The sequence below is a fragment of the Thalassophryne amazonica genome, unplaced genomic scaffold (genome assembly GCF_902500255.1).
Source record: "Thalassophryne amazonica unplaced genomic scaffold, fThaAma1.1, whole genome shotgun sequence".
In the NCBI taxonomy this organism is placed as follows: Eukaryota; Metazoa; Chordata; class Actinopteri; order Batrachoidiformes; family Batrachoididae; genus Thalassophryne; species Thalassophryne amazonica.
The window spans coordinates 1,036,711-1,058,384 of NW_022986231.1; the positions used below are offsets into that span (position 1 = coordinate 1,036,711).

The 21,674-nt window shown below is 42.9% G+C and overlaps 1 protein-coding gene and 1 long non-coding RNA gene across 2 annotated transcripts in view; one reads left to right on the forward strand and one right to left on the reverse strand.

Annotated features, from left to right (window-relative positions):
- The window catches only part of jmjd1cb (jumonji domain containing 1Cb), a 651,485-nt gene that overhangs the window by 582,680 nt on the left and 47,131 nt on the right, over nucleotides 1–21,674 (reverse strand). The gene's annotated exons all lie outside the window — the stretch shown is intronic.
- LOC117505615 lies at nucleotides 6,889–17,560 on the forward strand. The gene is made up of 3 exons (XR_004559174.1): nucleotides 6,889–6,899; nucleotides 7,689–7,693; nucleotides 17,472–17,560. It is a non-coding gene; the product is annotated as an uncharacterized LOC117505615 (long non-coding RNA).

Below are 21,674 nucleotides of genomic sequence, written 5' to 3' on the forward strand. Positions count from 1 at the left end.
AGTTTCATGCTGAAATAGCCGTATGATCAAATAAAGCCTCTGACAGACTACAGGTACATTATGTGCCCTAAAATATTTTACTGTATCTTACACTGAAGAAAAGTCTGTTGGATTTAAATGATTTAAATATGTGCATTGGTTACACGTGATCACAAAACATGTCCTGTAGCTTTGGAGTAAATGCTGGCAGTGGTGCCGTACTCCTCTAGGTACAGCAATTAGACAAGCCCCATGTTGTGTTGCTTCTTCTCTGCAGGAAATTCATGAAAAACAACTCCAGTTTGGGCACAATGCCGCAACAAAACACATTACACCAATTCACCATCTCCTAAAATAGACTCCACAAACCTTAATGATTCAAAATACTGTTTTCAGTAAGGCACGGAAACGGCAGAGAGAAAAAAAACGTAAACACAAGCGAGCTTCCCATGTTCATGTACTGATCCTGGTCACACTCTTTTTGAGCAACTTTGTGGCACAGTGCCTTAGTGGTTAGCACTGATGCTTCACAACAAGAAGGTCATGGGATCTCTTCCCACTTTTTCTGTGTGGAGTTTGTATGTTCTCCCAGTGTCTGTGTGGGTTTCCTCCCACAATCAAAAACAAGCTTGTTTAAGGTCTGCTCATGAAGACTAAACACAAAGCTAAACGTATACAGGGTTGTAGAGCTGAGTGCTCTTCTATATGGACTAGAGGTTAGGGCTGAAATGATTAGTCGAGTAACACGAATAACTCGATTGCAAAAAATATTCAAGGTAAATTCTGTGCCTCGATGCCTGTTTAACGTTGTAGTACATATGCCAAATTTAAAAAAAAAAAAAAAAAGCTGACTGTAGGGGGTGGGCACAGAACAGAAAGTCACATCTCATCACCATTTCAGCAAAATGTCAAGACTTTGGCGGAGCGACATTGTGCCATAGCTTAGTGAGAGTTCTGGACTATCGATGTTTAAAAATGCAAAAGTACTTTTTATCCGATTACTCGATTAATCGCCAGAATAATCAACAGAATACTCAATTACTAAAATAATCAACAGCTACAGCCCTACTAGAGGTGTCAATCTTGTGTCCCCATAACGTCCATTGGCTGTCTGTCCTGGTTCAACGCAATCTTTGTTGACTGATGGGTATTACCTGGAAAGATCGGATTACCAACGGTGCTCAGCCAGTCTTCATGTGTTTTGTGGACTTGGAGAAGGCGTATGATCGGGTACCCCAGGAGATACTGTGGGAGTATGGAGTGAGGGGGTCCCTTCTCAGGGCCATCCAATCTCTGTACTCACAAAGAAAGAGCTGTGTTCAGGTGCTCGGCAGTAAGTCAGACTCGTTTCCAGTGGAGGTTGGCCTCCGCCAGGGCTGCACCTAGTCACCAATCCTGTTTGTGATATTCATGGACAGGATATCGAGGCGTAGTCAGGGGGAGGAGGGTTTCCGGTTTGGTGGGCTCAGGGTCTCATCACTGCTTTTTGCAGATGATGTGGTCCTGTTGGCTTCATCGGCCGGTGACCTCCAAGACTCACTGCAGCGGTTTGCAGTAGAGTGTGAAGAGGCTGGGATGAGGACCCCGCCGCATAACAACAGCACCTCTAAATCTGAGGCCATGGTTCTCAGCAGGAAACCGATGGATTGGCTACTCCGGGTAGAGAATGCGGCCTTGCCTCAAGTGAAGGAGTTCACGTACCTCGAGTCTTGTTCACGAGTGAGGGGACGATGGAGCGTGAGATTGGCCAGAGAATCGGCGCAGCAGGGGTGGTATTGCACTCGCTCTACCGTACTGTTGTGATTAAAAGGGAGCCGACCCAAAAGGCGAAGCTCTCAATCTACTGGTCAATCTTCATTCCTACTCTCATCTATGGTTATGAGTGTTGGGTCATGACTGAAAGAACTAGATCGCCTGTTTGCATTTGCCAGTAAAGAGGCAGGCTTTTCTCTCTTTCCTTTTTTGTTGCACAGTATTGTCCTAGTCTGCACCTAGGTCCATTTCCTATGACATAGACTCTGTACAACTTGTGTTTAATGTATATTTTAGTACCTGGGTCAATTTCTATAGCATAAGATATGGACAACCCCTCCACCCCCCATATAAAATGTGCATATTATCTAGGTCCATTTCCTATGATATAGAAACTGTACCCCTTTTATTTAATGTATATTTCAGTACCTGGGTCAATTTCTATAGCATAGGATATGGACACCCCCTCCACCCCCCATATAAAATGTGCATATTATCTAGGTCCATTTCCTATGATATAGAAATTGTACCCCTTTTATTTAATGTATATTTTAGTTCCCAGGATCAACTGCAGTGGCAGAGGACATGGACCCTCCCCACCAATATAGTAAAAAGTAAGTTCCTTCGGCTGCTCCCTTGTTTGCACTCGGGGTCACCACAGCAAATCCAAGGTGGATCTGCATGTTGAATTGGCACAGGTTTTACGCCAGATACCCTTCCTGACGCAGCTCCACATTACATGGAGAAATGTGGTAGGGGTGGGATTTGAACCCGGAACCTTCTGCACTGAAACCAAGCGCATTAACCACTTGGCCACCACCCCTCATCCCCCATATTTCTGTATTTGCAGCTATGTGCAACATGTGCCAGGGCAGCAACCATCTTCGCAAGGTTCCAGCTGACCTGCACCCCGTATCACCACAAAACACCAGCTTCACACAGTTTATGATGGACCTTGCAGGGCCTTTAAGTATGTCAGCCAGTGGAAACTGCTTTGTTGCTGCCTTCACAGACCATCTGACTAAGTGACCTGACAGAGAGGCCATATCCAACAAGGAAGCCTCAACTAGAGCCCGACCAATATATCAGCCGGCCGATATTATCGGCCGATATAAGCCCTATTCGAAGTACTCACTATCGGCCAAAATTCTGCCAATAATTTCTCATAAACAGAACAGTTATTGAAATAATGTTTGTGTCGGCAAAAAATGTAAATGTCCTTGCACCGTTTGTCCAGTAGATGGAGCTCTGACTCCATTCAACTGAGAGCTGCTTACACCCCTGCTTAAATGTGTTCATCAATGGCCCCCTAGTTTACCGTCACACTGCACTGATCGGCTGACAAAAGCATACAAGTTTATAAGGATATTGTTTGTAATAACATTGGGATTACATTCACCCCATATTTCTCCCGTTTCAGTTCAACTCAGTTTGATTAACTCAGTTTATGTAGTAATGTGTCAAATGTGTTTCATTGCATCGGTCACGCTTTTTATTAAGCCCACGTTGTGTAGACCTTATTTCTAGCATGAAAAACTTTCGTTTACTGCTAAGAGGTTGAAACATTCAGATTCACTGGTCATCCGGAAGGGTGCTGGGAATTACTGCCGTTCGCCATTAACCCTCTGGGGCCGACGCCGTCATATACGATGGCTGGGACCAAGCTTTACTCAATTGTAAATAACTTTTTAATGATATGAGACAGAAACTTTTTTTTGCTGAAAAGTTAACTCTGCAGATCCACTGTCGGCCATCTTGGTACTCCTCATAGAAGATGTGTGATGATGAGTGTCCAATTGGAATTGGTTCTCCGTCACATGGTTTTCCAAAATCCAATTGTAGGGCAGATTTACCTCACGTGATATGGCAAAGATCATTTTCAGGAGTGATGTCTTACTAGTTGGCCCATTTGAATAGCCCCCTAACTGCTCCAACTGCATTTTTTCATTTTTTGAACTTGAAAGTTCTGTGTTATAAAGTTAATCAATATGAGGACAAAGCTTCAGCTTTCAGTTCATACCTTTTTTGTTAAGGGTCCAAAAAGAACATTTTATTCATTAAAAAAATAATATTGGCTGATTTATTGGCTATTGGCAAATCAGCCGATTTATCGATTATCTGCATGTTTTTCATCCAAATATCGTTATCGGCATCGGCCTCAAAAAATCTATATCGGTCGGGCTCTAGCCTCAACCATCACCAAGATCCTTATCAAGCTACTCCCCACTACCAGATGTGTCATCACTATCTGCGCCATCAGGCAAATCCATGCTTTGGAAGAACATGTGCAGGCACTCTGAACCTGTTGGTACTCTTTAGGAGTTTATCTGTAATAAAACTGTTATTAACTACCTGTTGTATTTTGTTGTCTATGTTCATATTTATTTGTTTATTTAAAATGATTAACATTTCAGTGCAAATACTGGTTTGGGGGGTGGACCCTGGGGTCCTTATTCTATGGGGGTCCATTTACAATCTTACACTGAGATTAGGGTTAATATCATTATCATCATTAGTTTTTTTTTTTTAACAAAGGACGGATTAAACTCAAAGCTGTTTGTTTGCTGTTAATTTGAACACAACTGTACTTGTGCAGCAAACAGGAGACACACAAAAAACAGTGCATTTTAAGAAGTGAGTAAAGCTTAAAATCCTTAAAATGGCTTTTATTTCCATACACTCCAATGCATTGTGAACACTGCACCTTCTATTCCAAACAAGAACATGAAGAAAAAATGTATCAAATTTGTTATTACTTTAGAGAAACTGAAGAAAAAGATGGTGCTCTGTGAGGTGTGATAACTGAGCATCCTCTGGCCTTGGCAACTCTTCTGCGGAAGTCAGCTGCAGCTTCAGACTTCACAGCGAACATTGTGATCATGGCGGTTTTTAAGGAGATACCGAGCGGGCCTTGTGAGGTCCTGGCGGCAGTGGTGTGGTAATTGACTGGATTTCATGACCGCACAAGGGCCGCTGAGCAGACCCTGTCCCTGTGTAACGGGGTTTTAGTGAGTTGCCTGTCTGACTGGGATTCAAACCAATGATCCTCTGGTCAACCCCAGCTACTCTAACCTCCACAAGAACCACATGTAAGAGGTGTTAGTTTTGCCACTTATCGAACTAAGGTTCCACCAGACATTCAGGGGCAAAGGTCACAACTTGGAAACTCCATGTTTCAATCAACTGTCTCTTCTGTTCACTCTGATTGTACGACTCAATAGTGAACTGATGAAACAATCACTCAGGCTGCTGTGGTCATTCACAGGTGAAAATGGTGAAACAAACAATAATAACAACAAAAAGAGAAAAGGCTGACATGTACAGCAGAACAAAGATCCATACGTGTGTGTGTGTGTGTGTCAGTAGTACAAACAACTGCTGTGAAGGTTGAATTTCAGTGTGTATAGAACCAATCAATGGCGCTTGGCAGCACAACACTCCTCCCTGTCTTCACACACATAAAACTCAGGATGATTACGCATAAATACAAGCACAAAGTTATTACACTACACACAAGCCCACACGTTGCATACGCCCACGCTTCCAGACTCACTGATACATGACCAGGAGGAACCATGCCCTGCATGCTTTTTCTTAATAATAACATTTTATTTGGTTTTAAACACGAACAAGAACAAACAGAAATGTCAACAATTCTGAGCAGACTATGTAGGAAGTAACTTAAAGAGGTGCTACATAACAGAGACACAGAGGGCATAAAATCAAAACAAACTGTTAAAGTAGACACAGGCATCACACTGCAAAGCAAAACCTTCCAGTCACTGCAGAACAGCCTTTAACAATTGTGTGTCTAAGATTCCTGGGAAGGTAATCAATAAGAGGCTGCCACATTTCTGTAAACAAATTGTCACTGCCTCTCAGTTTTGCACTTATTCTTTCCATTGGCATAACTAAAAATTTCAGTATAACACTCTGTGACTGTAGGAGGTTTGTCTATTATCCACTTATTCAGGATATATTTCCTAGCCAAGGAGAGAAACCTCTTGAGTAATTTACCATTGAAGTATGTAGTTTTAGCTGGCAGTCCTAATAAAACCTGACCAGGGTCCAAAAATATTTTACATTTCAAAATTGCACCAATCTCCTTTGCTACCAGGAACCAAAATCTTGATATTTTAGGACATGACAAGAAACAATGACTATATGTACCCAGAGCCTGATTGCACTTTAGAAATTAAGATCTGGAAGGATCAAATTTATTCAAAATATAAGGGGTTCTATGCTGCCTATGAAAAACTCTAAATTGCATTTGTCTTAATCTGTTACTCAGAAAAGTTGAGTAAATATCACAGATTGTTCTATGCCAGTCCACTTCCCCCTCTGACATCCTCCTCCCGAATCTCTTAACAAGAATCTCCACACTGTCCCCAGTAAATTTAAGTAACACAGCATAAAAAAAAAATATATATCAAGAAATAAACCCCTCTGAAATTTTAAATGTAGACAAAAAAAACTCAAGTGGATTTAGCAATGGTTCATCGTTATGCAAAGGTTTTACATGGCTATTTATAAAATGCTGAACTTGTAAATGCGCAAAAAAGGCATTATTAGGAAGGCCACCTGCATAAAAGACATGAGACTGCCATTTTCACTGAAAAGGTCCTTTGCAATGTGAAGACCTCGTCCATACCAATCAGCAAAAACTGCGTAACTTACTCCAGGAAGAAAAATTTGATAATCTAATATAGGTAACAGAAGTGAAAAGCAATCATTCCTCCCAACATGAAAGGACATATCTCGCCAAGTTTTTACAGTATTTATCAGGAGGGGATTACAACACACCACTGCTGTAATATTCTTGGATGTAAGCTCTCCTAAGAGGTTATATGGAGCACATGACCATGCTTCAAGAGGGTCTATACCCCCATTTAAGTAAGCCTGTATCCACTCTCATGTAATTCGGCCGTGACAAGCCCAACCATACATCCTGATATCAGGAAAAGCCAGTCCAACTTTCTCTTTTGGCAGTTTTAAAACACACTCACGTAATTCGGCCGTGACAAGCCCAGCCATACATCCTGTTGTCAGGAAAAGCCAGTCGATCTTTCTCTTTTGGCAGTTTTAAAACACTCATTTTCAACGTAGGTTTTTTACTCTTCCAAATAAAAGCTAAAAAGTCTCTTTCAATCCCCCTAACTTTCTTCTTTGTTAAATATATATGTAACATTTGCGAAGGATATAAAATTCTAGGAAAAACATTCATTTTTAAACAAATTAATTTTATCCATCCAAGCTAGGCAGATCATTCCACCTTATAAAGGTCACTTTTAACTTTCTTGTATACATCTTGATAATAAGAGTTCAGTGTTGTTTCAACACATGGTGAAACATTTATTAATAAATAGGTAAATCCCGAGGGGGACTAAGAGAAAGGAAAGTTAACTAGAGAGGGAGTGTCTGGAGCATATCTGAGAGGCAGTGCCACTGATCTGTCAAAATTTATTTTATATCCTGATATAAATCAATCAATCAATTTTTTTTATATAGCGCCAAATCACAACAAACAGTTGCCCCAAGGCGCTTTATATTGTAAGGCAAGGCCATACAATAATTATGTAAAACCCCAACGGTCAAAACGACCCCCTGTGAGCAAGCACTTGGCTACAGTGGGAAGGAAAAACTCCCTTTTAACAGGAAGAAACCTCCAGCAGAACCAGGCTCAGGGAGGGGCAGTCTTCTGCTGGGACTGGTTGGGGCTGAGGGAGAGAACCAGGAAAAAGACATGCTGTGGAGGGGAGCAGAGATCGATCACTAATGATTAAATGCAGAGTGGTGCATACAGAGCAAAAAGAGAAAGAAACAGTGCATCATGGGAACCCCCAGGCAGTCTACATCTATAGCAGCATAACCAAGGGATGGTTCAGGGTCACCTGATCCAGCCCTAACTATAAGCTTTAGCAAAAAGGAAAGTTTTAAGCCTAATCTTAAAAGTAGAGAGGGTGTCTGTCTCCCTGATCTGAATTGGGAGCTGGTTCCACAGGAGAGGAGCCTGAAAGCTGAAGGCTCTGCCTCCCATTCTACTCTTACAAACCCTAGGAACTACAAGTAAGCCTGCAGTCTGAGAGCGAAGCGCTCTATTGGGGTGATATGGTACTACGAGGTCCCTAAGATAAGATGGGACCTGATTATTCAAAACCTTATAAGTAAGAAGAAGAATTTTAAATTCTATTCTAGAATTAACAGGAAGCCAATGAAGAGAGGCCAATATGGGTGAGATATGCTCTCTCCTTCTAGTCCCCGTCAGTACTCTGCAGCATTTTGAATTAACTGAAGGCTTTTTAGGGAACTTTTAGGACAACCTGATAATAATGAATTACAATAGTCCAGCCTAGAGGAAATAAATGCATGAATTAGTTTTTCAGCATCACTCTGAGACAAGACCTTTCTGATTTTAGAGATATTGCGTAAATGCAAAAAAGCAGTCCTACATATTTCTTTAATATGCGCTTTGAATGACATATCCTGATCAAAAATGACTCCAAGATTTCTCACAGTATTACTAGAGGTCAGGGTAATGCCATCCAGAGTAAGGATCTGGTTAGACACCATGTTTCTAAGATTTGTGGGGCCAAGTACAATAACTTCAGTTTTATCTGAGTTTAAAAGCAGGAAATTAGAGGTCATCCATGTCTTTATGTCTGTAAGACAATCCTGCAGTTTAGCTAACTGGTGTGTGTCCTCTGGCTTCATGGATAGATAAAGCTGGGTATCATCTGCGTAACAATGAAAATTTAAGCAATACCATCTAATAACACTGCCTAAGGGAAGCATGTATAAAGTGAATAAAATTGGTCCTAGCACAGAACCTTGTGGAACTCCATAATTAACTTTAGTCTGAGAAGAAGATTCCCCATTTACATGAACAAATTGTAATCTATTAGACAAATATGATTCAAACCACCGCAGCGCAGTGCTTTTAATACCTATGGCATGCTCTAATCTCTGTAATAAAATTTTATGGTCAACAGTATCAAAAGCAGCACTGAGGTCTAACAGAACAAGCACAGAGATGAGTCCACTGTCCGAGGCCATAAGAAGATCATTTGTAACCTTCACTAATGCTGTTTCTGTACTATGATGAATTCTAAAACCTGACTGAAACTCTTCAAATAGACCATTCCTCTGCAGATGATCAGTTAGCTGTTTTACAACTACCCTTTCAAGAATTTTTGAGAGAAAAGGAAGGTTGGAGATTGGCCTATAATTAGCTAAGATAGCTGGGTCAAGTGATGGCTTTTTAAGTAATGGTTTAATTACTGCCACCTTAAAAGCCTGTGGTACATAGCCAACTAACAAAGATAGATTGATCATATTTAAGATTGAAGCATTAAATAATGGTAGGGCTTCCTTGAGCAGCCTTGTAGGAATGGGGTCTAATAAACATGTTGATGGTTTGGATGAAGTAACTAATGAAGATAACTCAGACAGAACAATCGGAGAGAAAGAGTCTAACCAAATACCGGCATCACTGAAAGCAGCCAAAGATAACGATACGTCTTTGGGATGGTTATGAGTAATTTTTTCTCTAATAGTTATAATTTTGTTAGCAAAGTAAGTCATGAAGTCATTACTAGTTAAAGTTAATGGAATACTCAGCTCAATAGAGCTCTGACTCTTTGTCAGCCTGGCTACAGTGCTGAAAAGAAACCTGGGGTTGTTCTTATTTTCTTCAATTAGTGATGAGTAGAAAGATGTCCTAGCTTTACGGAGGGCTTTTTTATAGAGCAACAGACTCTTTTTCCAGGCTAAGTGAAGATCTTCTAAATTAGTGAGACGCCATTTCCTCTCCAACGTACGGGTTATCTGCTTTAAGCTACGAGTTTGTGAGTTATACCACGGAGTCAGGCACTTCTGATTTAAAGCTCTCTTTTTTAGAGGAGCTACAGCATCCAAAGTTGTCTTCAATGAGGATGTAAAACTATTGACGAGATACTCTATCTCACTTACAGAGTTTAGGTAGCTACTCTGCACTGTGTTGGTATATGGCATTAGAGAACATAAAGAAGGAATCATATCCTTAAACCTAGTTACAGCGCTTTCTGAAAGACTTCTAGTGTAATGAAACTTATTCCCCACTGCTGGGTAGTCCATCAGAGTAAATGTAAATGTTATTAAGAAATGATCAGACAGAAGGGAGTTTTCAGGGAATACTGTTAAGTCTTCTATTTCCATACCACAAGTCAGAACAAGATCAATATATAATATATTATATATAATATAAATGAAAAGGATTGAATCGTCATTAGTTGAGGTACTGAGATATCTGGGTTAGCAACAAACAACATGTCATCAGCACAGAGTGCAATTTTAAAATTGTGTTTATTCCAAAAATATTTTTAGACCAAAAATATTTTTATGTGATTTAATGGCCGCAGCAAGTGAGTCTACAGCCAGAGCAAAAATTAGTGGTGAAATCGGATCACCATGGCGGGTTGATCTACCCAATAAAAACTGACAATTTTAACCCGTTAACCAAAACACTTGCTTTTGGGGACTGGTACAATAACCTCATAAGCTGTATAAAATTTTATCTCAACCCAAATTTCTGTGAAGCCATAAACAGTTAAGGCCATTTAACCTGTTCAAATGCCTTCTCTGCATCAAGTGAAACAATTAAACTTTTCAGATGGTTAGAATTTGCATACTGAATATTAAGCAGTGTCCTTGCGTTAGTATATGGTGTCCGATGTTTGATATAACCGATCTGATCCGAGTTAATCAATTTAGGAAGGTAAACTTCAAGTCTTTTTGCAAATATTTTAGAAAAAAATCTTATCAATATTAATTAAACTGATGGGGCGATAAGAACTGCATTTATCAGCAAGCTTATCCTTTTTTAATATTAGTGAAATGTCAGCTGAATAAAGTGAAACCCTTTTATTTCCTGTTAATTATGTAATCTATCTATCTATATGTATAGTGGGGTAAAAAAGTATTTAGTAAGCCCCTGATTGTGCAAGTTCTTCAACTTAGAAAGATGAGAGGTCTGTAATTTTCATCATAGGTACACTTCAACTATGAGAGACAAAATGAGAAAAAAAAAAATCCAGGAAATCACATTGTAGGATTTTTAAAGAATTTATTTGTATATTATGGTGGAAAATAAGTATTTGGTCAATAACAAAAGCTCAACTCAATACTTTGTAACATATCCTTTGTTGGCAATGACAGAGGTCAAACATTTCCTGTAAGTCTTCACCAGGTTTGCACACACTGTAGTTGGTATTTTGGCCCATTTCTCCATGCAGATCTCCTCTAGAGCAGTGATGTTTTGGGGCTGTTGCTGGGTAACATGGACTTTCAACTCCCTCAACAAATTTTCTGTGGGGTTGAGGTCTGGAGACTGGCTTGGCCACTCCAGGACCTTGAAATGCTTTTTACGGAGCAACTCCTTCACTGCCCGAGTGGTGTGTTTGGGATCATTGTCATGCTGGAAGACCCAGCCACGTTGCATCTTCAATGCTCTCACTGATGGAAGGAGGTTTTGGCTTAAAATCTCACAATACATGGCACCGTTCATTCTTTCATCTGACCACATAATATTCTCCAAATCCTCTTCTGGATCATCCATATGCTCTCTGGCAAACGTCAGACGGGTCTGGACATGTACTGGCTTAAGAAGGGGGACACACCTGGCACTGCAGGATTTGAGTCCCTCTCTGCGTAGTGTGTAGCCTTTGTTACTTTGGTCCCAGCTCTCTGCAGGTCATTCATCAGGTCCCTCCATGTAGTTCTGTGATTTTTGTTCACCATTGTCACGATCATTTTGACCCCATGGGATGAGATCTTGTGTGGAGCCCCAGATCGAGGGAGATTATCAATGGTCTTGTATGTCTTCTATTTTCTTAAAATTGCTCCCACAGTTGATTTATTCACACCAACCTGCTTGACTATTGTAGATTCACTCTTCCCAGCCTGGTGCGGGTCTACAATGTTCTTCCTGGTGTCCTTCAAGGGCTCTTTGGACTTGGCCATGGTTGAGTTTGGAATCTGACTGTTTGAGACTGTGGACAGGTGTCGTTTATACAGATAAGTTCAATACAGGTAACAGGTGGAGGACAGAAGAGCTTCTTGAAGAAGTTACATGTCTGTGAAAGCCAGAAATCTTGCTTGTTTGTGGGTGACCAAATACTTATTTTCCACCATAATTTACAAATAAATTCCTTAAAAATCCTACAATTTGATTTCATGGATTTTTTTCCTCATTTTGTCTCTCACAGATGAAGTGTACCTATGTTGAAAATTACACACCTGTCTCATCTTTAAGTCGGAAAACTAGCACAATCAGGGGCTGACTAAATACTTTTTTGCCCCACTGTATAAAGCAAGAAACATCTGTCTGACTGCGAGTATGTGGCTCGCTCATCTCTCTGACTGCTCATCTGATCTGTCTCAGCTTTCGGATATGGCTTGCACATGGCACAAGGAAGAGCATCCTTTATTATGAAAATTTTGGGGAATAATTTTCAAAACATTTACTTCCATCCATCCATCCATTTTCTTCCACTTTATCTGGAGTCGGGTTGTGGGGGCAGCAGCTCAAGCAAAGCCGCCCAGACCTCCTGATCCACACACACCTCCCCCAGCTCCTCCAGGGGAACCCCAAGGCGTTCCCAAGCCAGCCGAGAAAAGTAGTCCCTCCAGCATGTCCTGGGTCTTCCCCGGGGCCTCCTCCCAATGGGAAGTGCCCGGAACACCTCTCCAGCGAGGCGTCCAGGGGGCATCCGGAAAATAGAATAGAATAGAATAGAACACAGTCTGCATAGTACAACAAGATTAGGGGGGCTGCTCCTTAAAAAGTGCACGCAGTGCAATACCAGACAATATAACATGAATAAACAACAATATCACATAAGGAAACACATGAAGTCCTTTGCTGAAATGTAAAATTGTGTAACATGTGGACAGTGTAAACAGTGTAGCAATTGAGAGAGTGCAGAAGGAAATGTAAAACTGTATAACAACTATAGGCGATATAATAAACAATGGAACAACTAAAAAATGTGCAAAAGTCCTGTGCTACAAATGAGATAGATATGGTGCGACTCAGTACCTAATAGTTTTAGTGCAGATTATTGTTCAACATGGTGATTGTTCTGGGGAAGAAACTGTCTCTGAGTCTATTTGTCCTGGCCTGTATGGACCTGTAGCACCTGCCAGAGGGCAACAGGTTGAAGAGGTGAAAGCTGGGGTGTGTATTGTCCTTGAGAATGTTCTTGACCCTACTAAGACAGCGGGAGGTGTAGATGGTGGAAATGGGGGGTAGAGGACCGCCAATGATTTTTTGGGCAGTGTTTGCTACCCTCTGCAGTCTCTTACTGTCAGCTTCTTTGCAGCTGGAGTGCCACACTGACACTGTGTAGGTCAGCAGGCTCTCTATAGTGGAGTGATAGAAGGTCACCAGCAGGGGTGTGCTTAATTGCTCTTTCCTAAGCACCCTCAAGAAGTGTTGTCGCTGCTGGGCCTTCTTGACCAGTGCTGCGGTGTTGACTGACCAGGAGAGGTCAGCAGAGATGTGAACCCCTAGGAACTTGAAGGACTCCACTCGCTCCACGCATTCGCCATTGATGTACAGTGGGGCAGGGGCAGTTTTCTTTCGACGGAAGTCCAGGATGAGTCCTTAGTCTTTGTGATGTTTAGTGCCAAGTTGTTGGCTGCACTCCACTCGACCAGCTTTTGGACCTCATCTCTGTAGGCCGCTTCGTTTCCCCCTGTTATCAGCCCCACCACTGTTGTGTCATCAGCAAATTTAACGATGATGTTCTTCGAGTGGGTGGGGGTGCAGTCAGATGTGTAGAGCGAGTAGAGAAGTGGGCTCAGCACACAGCCCTGGGGGGAGCCGGTACTGAGAGTACGGAAGGAGGAGAAGTAAGGACCAAGGTTCACCTGCTGTGGTCGGTTGACCAGGAAGTCTTTGATCCAGGAGCAGGTGGGCAGTGGGATCCCCAGGTTGGATAACTTGGGGACAAGGATGTCCGGTATTATGGTATTAAAAGCTGAGCTATAGTCAATGAAGAGCATCCTGACATAGCTCTCTTGTTTCTCCAGGTGAGTCAATGCTGAGTGAAGGGCAGTTGTTATTGCATCTTCTGTTAGATCTGTTAGACCGGTATGCGAACTGATACTGGTCCAGGGTAGGGGGGAGACAAGATGAGCCAATATCATTGCCAACAAAGATGCCTGAGCCACCTCAACTGACTCCTTTCGACGTGGAGGAGCAGAGGCTCGACTCCGAGCTCCTCCCGAGTGACCGAGCTCATCACCCTATTTCCAAGGGAGCGCCCAGCCACCCTGCGGAGGAAACTCATCTCCGCCGTTTATACTCACGATTTAGTTCTTTCGGTCATGAGCCAAATTTCATGACCATAGGTGAGGATTGGAACATAGATTGATCGGTAAATCGAGAGCTTTGCCCCCCTACTCAGCTCTCTCTTCACCACGACGGTCCGATACAGCAACCGCATCACTCCAGATGCTGCACCGATCCGTCTATCGATCTCACACTCCATCCGTCCCTCACTCGTGAACAAGACGCCGAGATATTTAAACTCCTCCACTTGAGGCAAGGACACGCCACCGACCTGAAGAGGGCAAAGCACCTTTTTCAGGTCGAGAACCATGGCCTCGGATTTGGAAGTGCTGATTTTCATCCCAGACGCTTCACACTCGGCTGCAAACTGCCCCACTGTATGCAGAAGGTCCTGGTTTGACGAAGCCAACAGAACCACATCATCCGCAAACAGCAGAGACGAGATTCTGTGGTTCCCAAACCAGACCCCCTCTACACCCTGGCTGCGCCTAGAAATTCTGTCCATAAAAATAATGAACAAAACCAAGAACAGAGTAAAAAATCAAGGACCGAGACGTCGCCCGGTATGGCGGAGCCGGGGCCCCACCCTGGAGCCAGGCCTGGGGTTGGGGCTCGCGCACGAGCGCGTGGTGGTCGGGCCTTAGCCCATAGGGCCCGGCCGTGTTCAGCCCGAAAGAGCGACGTGGGCCCGCCCTCCTGTGGGTTCACCACCTGCAGAGGGGGCCATGGGGGTCGGGTGAAGAGAGGATTGGGTGGCGGTCGAGGGCGGGTGGCCCGGCAGCCCGGTCCATGCTCACAGCCCCTGGCTGTTGGGATGTGGAATGTCACCTCGCTGGGGAGGAATGAGCCTGAGCTTGTGCAGGAGGTTGAGAGATACCGACTCGGGCTCACCTCCACGCACAGCTTGGGCTCTGGTACCCAACTCCTGGAGAGGGGCTGGACGCTTCATTTTTCTGGCATTGCCCACGGGGAGAGGCGGAGAGCTGGGGTCGCATTGCTTATTGCTCCCCAGCTCAGTCGCCATGTGTTGGAGTTCATTCCGGTGAACGAGAGGGTCGTGTCCCTACGCCTTCGGGTTGGGGACAGGTCTCTCACCGTTGTCTCGGCTTACGGGCCGAGCAGCAGTGCAGAGTCCCCGACCTTCCTGGAGTCCCTGGGAGGGGTACTAGATAGAGCTCCGACTGGGGACTCCATTGTTCTCCTGGGGGATTTCAACACCCACGTGGGCGGCGACAGTGAGACCTGGAGGGGGGTGATCGGGAAGCATGGCCTCCCAGATCTGAACCCGAGTGTTGTTCAGTTGTTGGACTTCTGTGCTAGTCACATTTTGTCCATCACAAACACCATGTTGAAGCACAAGGCTGTCCATAAGTGCACGTGACACCAGGACACCTTGAGCTGGAGGTCGATGATCGACTATGTAGTCGTATCATCTGACCTTCAGCCACGTGTCTCGGACACTCGAGTGAAGAGAGGGGCTGAGCTGTTGACCGATCACCACCTGGTGGTGAGTTGAATCTGCTGGGAGGGGAGGAAGCCTGTCAGACCTGGCAGGCCCAAACGTATCGTGAGGGTCTGCTGGGAACGACTGGCGGAACCCTCTGTCAGTGAGGTCTTCAACTCCCACCTCCGGGAGAGCTTCTCCCAGATCCCGGGGGAGGTTGGAGACATGGAGTCCAAGTGGACCATGTTCTCCACCTCCATTGTTGATGCAGCCACTCGTAGCTGTGGTCGCAAGGTCTCTGGTGCCTGTCACGGCTGCAATCCCCGAACTCGGTGGTGGACACCGGAAGTAAGGGATGCCGTCAAGCTGAAGAAGGAGTCCTACTTATCTTTGTTGGTAGGTGGGACCCCAGAGGCAGCTGACAGGTACCAGCAGGCCAAGCGTGCCGCAGCCTGTGCGGTCACACAGGCAAAAACTCGGGTCTGGGAGGAGTTCGGGGTGGCCAGGGAGGAGGACTATCGGTCGACCTCGAAGAGATTCTGGCAAACCGTCTGACGCCTCAGGAGGCGGAAGCAGCTCTCCACCAGCACTGTGTACGGTGCGGGTGGGGAGCTCTTGACCCTGACTAGGGATGTTGTCGGGCGGTGGAAGGAATACTTCGAGGATCTCCTCAATCCCATCGTCACGTCTTCCGAAGAGGAAGCAGAGACTGGGGACTCAGAGACGGACTCATCCATTACCCAGGCCGAAGTCACCGAGGTGGTTAGAAAGCTCCTCGGTGGCAAGGCTCCTGGGTTGGATGAAATCCGTCCTGAGTACCTTAAGTCTCTGGATGTTGTGGGACTGTCTTGGCTGACACGCCTCTGCAACATCGCGTGGTGATCGGGGACAGTGCCTCTGGATTGGCAGACCGGGGTGGTGGTCCCTCTGTTTAAGAAGGGGGACCGGAGGGTGTGTTCCAATTATAGGGGGATTACACTCCTCAGCCTCCCCGGTAAGGTCTATTCCAGAGTACTAGAGAGGAGAATTCGACCGATGGTCAAACCTCGGATTCAGGAGGAGCAGCGTGGTTTTCGTCCTGGTCGCGGCACACTGGACCAGCTCTACACGCTCCATCGGGTGCTCGGTGCTCGAGGGTTCATGGGAGTTCGCCCAACCAGTCCACATGTGTTTTGTGGATCTGGAGAAGGTGTTCGACCGTGTCCCTCGAGGCACCCTGCGGGGAGTGCTCCGGGAGTACGGGGTGCGGGGTCCTTTGCTATTGACATGTCCAGCTCTCCACAATTTCTCTGATACTTACTGGACTGGTAAGCATTGAAAGCCAAGATAAGCATGTCCAAACTTGTCTTCTGGCACTCCGAAACGGAGGTGTTCCTTTGTCTCGCTTCCAAAGCGAATCGGTCTGCGTGGCTTTCCATGACAAAATCTCTTGTTAAAAGTGAAATCTGCTGGAAAATGGCTGATGTCCAGCTCTTGTGATAACCAGAGAAAGAGCACACGACGGTCTCGTATCCACAGAGCCATCCGTTTAGAAATGGTCCGGTGGCTTGTGCCGTGTCGTCGCAGCTCGGAGCGCGGCGTACCGAGCGTCCTTAAAGGGGTCCTTAAAGCTGCAGTAACAGTCCTTATTCTCTGTGAAGCCCGTAAAATTTTCACCGAAAGCCAGATAAATTTTTCGAATGGTTTCCAGGTGCCAGTCTCTAACAGCTTCTGAAAAAATTCTGATGGAAAAAAAGCCCAAATCATTCCGCCATTTCCAGACAATGAAAATCTGATGAGGGGGCGGGACCACTCCTTCCCAAGGCGTGCTCACAGGCGAATGACGTCACCGCCAGGCGTGGAAAAACTCACACATGCGCACGAAGGTTCAAGCATGTCTGATGTAAAAACATATGAATGAAATCCATATAGTTTTTGAAAAAAATAAAAAGGACCATTACTTTATTGACAGACCACGTATGGCAGATAATGGCAGCCAGCATCCTTGTTGTTACACTGCTGCCACGTTCTGCATCAGTCTGTTATAGCAGTATTAAATCCCATCAATGAGTCCAGTGTCTTTAAAGTATTTAAAAAGCAAACACTGCCCCTTCCACTTGATCTTATGTCTAAAACTGTCTGCAGATCACCTAAACAAATTCATACTTATTACAATATTCCATCATACATACCCAGTTTATTTCACCTCAAAAAAGAAATCTAACCAGACTGAGCCTTCAAAACATTTTTAAAAATCATGTTGTTACATTACTGTTTTTGCTTTTCCCCCAATGAACAAAAAAGCAAAAGTCACTGTGGTACTTTCACATTAGTTGAATGGGGTTCAACTACCTACAGTGTCATTGCTTAAAGCCAAAATATATGAATACACAATAGTTATTAATCAATCCACACATTTCACAACAAACTTCAATGTTCCTGACACACATTATCAATAACTACTGAATTCGCATCCATATGTTTGTGCTTCATGTACGCTAACTGTGTGTATTCCTTCCTATATCTGTGTGTATATATATCTGACCATGTTGGATAAATGGTCATCTTTTTCTTAAAATAACTGTATATGCTTGTCTCTTTGTATCTCAATGTTAACCATGTCTTAACAAACGTACACTTTGTTAAAACGCACCTTCAAACACAGCCTCATATGACCATCCATCAAAAATCTAGGGTAAGCGTACCATTAAGCCCACCAAAATCTATGTTTCACAATTTTTCCTATATACTGACATAATCTGTAAGTCACATAATTTGTTAAAGGGCAAGATTTATCTCTCATTTGAATATTTAGTAATTAGTTGATTTCCATTCAAAAGACATAATTAAGACATTTTAGGGAAAAAGTCAAAAGTCTGTGTGTTCCAAATAAGCCCATAACATCATTTATTGATAAAATAAACTTGTTTAATGCAATAAATTTTATAAATCACTGATTTTTTTAATCCCTTTTTAACAAGATCATCATTTGAACAAATGACATACATGACAAACAGTGCAGTACACAACACAGAACAATGAATCATTAATTTAGTTTCATTTCAAGCACTTCAGGCAATTCAATTAAAAATAAAGAGCAATATATTTATTAGATAACGTGAACATGTCTTTAAAAAAATTAAATTGATATTTATATTAAAATTTACATTTTATCCATATATATATATATATATATAATATACGAGGGCTGTCCATAAAGTATAGGTCCTTTTAATTTTTTTCAAAAACTATATGGATTTCATTCATATGTTTTTACGTCAGACATGCTTGAACCCTCGTGCGCATGCGTGAGTTTTTCCACGCCTGTCGGTGACGTCATTCGCCTGTGAGCACTCCTTGTGGGAGGAGTCGTCCAGCCCCTCGTCGGAATTCCTTTGTCTGAGAAGTTGCTGAGAGACTGGCGCTTTGTTTGATCAAAATTTTTTCTAAACCTGTGAGACACATCGAAGTGGACACGGTTCGAAAAATTAAGCTGGTTTTCAGTGAAAATTTTAATGGCTGATGAGAGATTTTGAGGTGACACTGTCACTTTAAGGACTTCCCACAGTGCGAGACGTCGTGCAGCGCTCTCAGGCGGCGTCATCAGCCTGTTTCAAGCTTAAAACCTCCACATTTCAGGCTCTATTGATCCAGGACGTCGTGAGAGAACAGAGAAGTTTCAGAAGAAGTCGGTTTCAGCATTTTATCCGGATATTCCACTGTTAAAGGAGATTTTTTTAATGAAAGACGTGCGGACGGGTCCGCGCGTCGGGACGCAGCCGACGCAGCGGTGCGGCGGCACAGGAAAAACACCTCCGTGTTGATAACCATTTGTAAAATCCAGGCGGCTTTTGATGGCTTTCAGTGGAGTGAGTATATGAGAAATTGTTTAACAGCTGGACATGTTCCAACTTGTCCTTAAGGTTTCCAATGGAGGTGTTTTTCCTGTGGCAGAGCGTCGCGGCGGCTGCGAGCCGACGCGCGGACCCGTCCGCACATCTTTCATTAAAAAAAATCTCCTTTAACAGTGGAATATCCGGATAAAATGCTGAAACCGACTTCTTCTGAAACTTCTCTGTTCTCTCACGACGTCCTGGATCAATAGAGCCTGAAATGTGGAGGCTTTCAGCTTGAAACAGGCTGATGACGCCGCCTGAGAGCGCTGCACGACGTCTCGCTCCGTGGGAAGTCCTTAAAGCGACAGTGTCACCTCAAAATCTCTCATCAGCCGTTAAAATTTTCACTGAAAACCAGCTTAATTTTTCGAACCATGTCCACTTCGATGTGTCTCACAGGTTTAGAAAAAATTTTGATCAAACAAAGCATTAGTCTCTCAGCAACTTCTCAGACAAAGGAATTCCGACGAGGGGCTGGACGACTCCTCCCACAAGGAGTGCTCACAGGCGAATGACGTCACCGACAGGCGTGGAAAAACTCGCGCACGAGGGTTCAAGCATGTCTGACATAAAAACATATGAATGAAATCCATATAGTTTTTGAAAAAAATAAAGAGGACCTATACTTTATGGACAGACCTCGTATATATAGTAAAGTAGATCAGTAATTTAAAGTCACACAGTGAACTGTTACTTTTAAACACTTTTGAACAGAAAAATGTCTAACCCTTTACCTACTGAGGCTATAACTTTTTCTGTTTTTTTAGTGAAAAATGATTATGTAAAGGAAGTTCGGATTTCACATTTTTAACAGGAAGCTATAAGTGTTTACAATCAAAATAATTAATTTTGTGAGCCTAGAACTCAGAAACAGAGCAGAAACAGTGCAAAAGTAAACATTTTACAAGGCGAAAATATGCAAAAAGTAACCAATTTTAAAGTGCAGAACCAAACGATATGAATAACAACTAAGTGCAAAACTATATATAAATATATCAATTATTATCTGTATTATTAAAATGTGCAATAAATCACTCATTTGATCACTCATTTTGTGCAAAATTATACAATATGAATAAAACAATAAAGTGTCAAACTATATACAAATATATAACCAAGAATCAAAATTAGATCTAAACTACATCAGTGTGGTACTGTTTGTCACAGTTTCTGTCTGGCTGAAGACAGAGGCCAATTTTACAAAGTTTGCACATCCAGCAGCTTGACCTCTTGCAAACCTTGCAAGAACGCCGTCCCTTTGTGGATCGCTGGCAAGTTGGGTTTCCACTGCTTGTTGGCACCGGGCAGTGGCTTGTGGCTGATGGACCCATCACACCCACACAAACACGCACACACACCTTCACAAATGACACTAACACCCTGCCTTTTCCTCAAAAATTACTACATTTATGTTTGCTGTCTGTCTCTGTACTTTTCTGTCACTTTAGCGCTCTTTTTCATACTTTTCCCTCGTTTCAAAAGTCACCGAACGCACTTTACCGTAATATATGCAACATATAGCATACTGTTGGAAAGCACGGGTTCTTGGTTTGCTGTCAGTGTTGAAATTTTTCAGACTGAGGGCTTACATGAGAACTTACGGTAATGAGAATCAGCGGCGCACTAGTGTGAAACTTCCGTGTTTTTCCTCTGCGTTATGACGTCACAGGCTTACGTTTACCGTAATACACCATAAATCATTGGAAAGCCCTTGGTGTTAGCTTAACAATGCACTTTGAAATGCACTATGGCGGAGTTACGGTAAAAAAAATATGCATATGGAAAATATGGCGTGGGCGCCATCGCCGTAGATAAAGGGTTAACTTTTTTTTTGAACTTTTTATTTTAAAAAGTTTTTAACACACAATAGGAACATTCCCTGAGATAAGAGTGATAAGATCGATCTTAATATACAAATTCAATCTACACAATGTTGCAAAATAAATACAATAAAATAAATTGTTTAAAGTTATACATGCCATAGTAGGAAAAAAAAGTATATATATATATATATATATATATATATATATATACACATATATACACACATACACGTATATACATACATATGCATACATACATACACCTACATACACATATACATACATACACACATACACAAACACACTATATACATGTGTGAAAGATTGAGACAAAGGCAGCATTTACCAAAATAAAAATAAATGATAAAAGTGGAGATGATCGAGCAAGTTACAGATTATTTACAGATCACACTAAACTAGAAGATTCACATACCCAAGTAAAGTTTCACCAAGTACCATCTTTGATTGAA